The sequence below is a fragment of the Parus major genome, unplaced genomic scaffold, assembly GCF_001522545.3.
Source record: "Parus major isolate Abel unplaced genomic scaffold, Parus_major1.1 Scaffold437, whole genome shotgun sequence".
Lineage (NCBI taxonomy): Eukaryota > Metazoa > Chordata > Aves > Passeriformes > Paridae > Parus > Parus major.
The window spans coordinates 1-3,075 of record NW_015379342.1 but is presented as its reverse complement, the minus strand read 5'-3'; positions in this window follow the sequence as shown (position 1 = coordinate 3,075).

Genomic DNA, 3,075 nt, shown 5'->3' with positions numbered 1-3,075 from the left:
TGTGGCTGAGGGTGTCCAAGGCAATGGACTCACAAGCGGGGTCCCTGCCCTCCCCACTGACAGCTGCCATCTCTCCTTCAGCCCCACACGTGTCTCCAACAACCTCCTGTCAAGGGCCTCCATCCACACATTCCATCCCCAGCCAGAGATCCTCATCCACGAGGTCACCCAGCATCCCTGAGGCCACGGCACGGAGTGCTCCTGGCATCTGGTAGAGTGGCTTCCCTGGGATCCTTCTGGTGTCTGTGGCTGAGAGGAGTGGGGTGGATGGAACCAGGATGGGTCACAGATCAGCAGCCCCACTGCAAGCAGTGCTTTCTCCTGCTGTGTGGGGACCGTGGGGTGACTGATATTGCGACTGCTCTGGCTTTGGCTCCTGCAGAGCACACAGTGGCTCAGACACTGGCCTGAGGGAAGGGGTGCCATGGAAACCCAGCACAGGCATTTCTCTTTGGGGAGGGGGTTCTGCAGGGACAAAGGAGAAGAAGAGGCTCCTGTCTGCTGAGTTTCCCCCTCCTCCTTCAGCAGCCATTCCACAGTCCATCAGTACCAGAGTTCAAAGGATCACTTCCATGCCAGGGAGCACAAGGCACTCAAAACTGAATCCTGCCAGAGCCCAGCCCTGCCTGCCCATTTGGAGGGTTTGGGGGAATGGAATTTCAGTAGGAGTTGACCCACAATGATACTTTGCCACTTGTGGGTTTCTCACAGCCTTAGAAGGAGTTTGAGATCTCTGTCCCCAACACCTGCTCACCCTTCAAGTGCACACACGTGCCTGGGGACAATTCAGGTTCCCTGGAGTGGTGTCTGCTTCCCTTTGAAACAGGAGCTGTTGTTTTTTCTGGCAGGCTTAACTCCCTAACTATTAGGAAGTAGGTGAGTAAAGGAAATGTTCCTGGAGGAAGGGGACCAGAACCTTGGAAAAAGATGAAACATCTTTTGTCTGAATTACAAATTAAATCTCTTTCATTTATTTCTTTATTACTAATCTATTACTACAAACAAAAACATGTTTCTGAGCTGATTGTTGGGATTGGGGGCTTTATTTCTTGTTCTTGTTTTTATTATTATTTTTTAGTATTACTTTTCATTGTTAAGACTTTTAAATCTTAGACATGAATAAAAATGGCTGGATGTCACACACTGGGAAAATTCCCTTGTTTTTCCCACCAGAATTAACCTGTACACTCAACTCCAAGTTGCCAGTGGATTCTAAAGATGGAAAATCCTTTTAATGGTGGATTTGGTGTGGTTTGGAGCTGGGGAAGGGTCTCATCCCCTCCCAGAGGTGCCCCAAGCCTGCTCTGCTGCCACGTCTGCACTTGCGGCCCCTCATGGCTGCCCTGCCCTGGGGACATGGTGGGACCCCCTCCTGCCAGGGCTGAGGCTCCTCATGGCCCCTCACAACCCCTTATTGCCCCACAGAACCTCTCCTGGCCCCTAAAACCTCTCATGGCCCCATAGAACCTCTCATGGACCCATTGAACCACTCAGGGCCCTTCATGGCCCCTCATTTCTCTTCAGAGCCCCTCAAAGCCCCAGGTGTGGGGCTCCTCCCGTCCGTGAAGGGGTCGGGCCCTGCTCATTCTTTTATTTCGGTCCCTTCACAGCGCCGAGTAAAGAAAGGCTGAATGGAGCCTTTCGCCAGCGTTTCCCTCGGGGTTCATTGCGGGCTGAAGCTCTGTGCTGGCGCTGGCCCCAGCACCAACATCCCTGCAGCCCCCAAGGCCTTTGCTGTCCCCCCATGTCCATTCCCTGTCCCCGAGTCCCGCCCGGCTCTGGCAGCAGCAGCAGCCGCAGCGCAGCGGGCACCGGCCCGGCCTGGCCGGGGCTCCCGGCCAGGAGCAGCAGCAGCGCCGGCCCTTCCCACCTGCTCCTGCCTCGGCTTCCCAGGGATTTTTCCAGGGCAATTCTGGACTACAGCAACAATCCCCCACAAACAGCCCTGATTCCTGAGGGCCCGGCTCTGCTGCCCTGAGCCAGCCCTCAGAGGAAGAAAGGATCGGGTTCCAGCGCTGTTTCCAGCCCTGTTTTACTCACCCTGAGGTGACAGCAGGAGGCTGTTGGTGCCTTTGCCTTGGCAAGTGTAGATCCCAGCTGCTCTTGTCCCTCTTCTGCTTTCCACCTGAATTTTACCAGTACAACTGCAATTGCCTCTTTCAATCAGTGCTACCCACTGTGCTTTTCTGACGGGGAACTTGGACTTCTTGTTAAAAAGGCCTCATGAGTAGCAGATCTCCAAATGCTCCCAAGTCCCTGAGCACTAAGTCAAGGAGAATTAATGCCACACAGGCCACATTTGCAGTGCTCAAACACAGCCCTATTGCTGCTGCTGCTGCTGCTGAAACTGACAGAGGTCATCACAGAAATTGCCTCTGCACTGGCAAATGAAATGAAAAAATCCACCAGGAGAAAGAAAAACCAGAACTTCCCAACTCACTTTGTTTTTTCTTCCAAGCAGCAGAAGAAAAAGGCACAGGGCGCCTTTCAGGCAGTTCCACAAGCTCTGGGTTCTCAATTCCTGTGGAATCTGCAATGCAAATAGCCTTGCTAAAAAGGACAAAAGCAAAGGGAATGAATTGGGAATTATTAGGAAAAAATGACCCTTCTCACACACAAAGTTCACCAAGTCATTCCCTGCATTTCTTTTTTTCACATTCTTTCCCTCATCCACTGGGAGGTCCAGCTCATCATGGTTTGATGCTTATCATCAACTGATTGTGCTCTTGATCTCTTGATCTCATCCCAGTGCAAGAGATGTAGAATCATCTAAACTGAACACAGAAACAAACTCCCTCTGTCATCCATCTTCATGTTCCAGATCACTTTCAAGATGTCCAAGGGGAATTTGGAATGATTAGCTCTCCACTGCTGGCTGCAGGCTCTGGAGATTCTTTCTCCACATTCAGCCAGGCTTGTATTGCCCAACAATTCCTGGTACCTCATCATGTTTTCTTTGGGTAAAAGAGTATGAAAACTTTTATGAAATGAAAACCTTACCAATAGCACAACTCCCCTGTCCACAGGGAGAAGAAAGAACAAGTTGTCAAGTTCTTCAAACATTTGTCCTGCTTT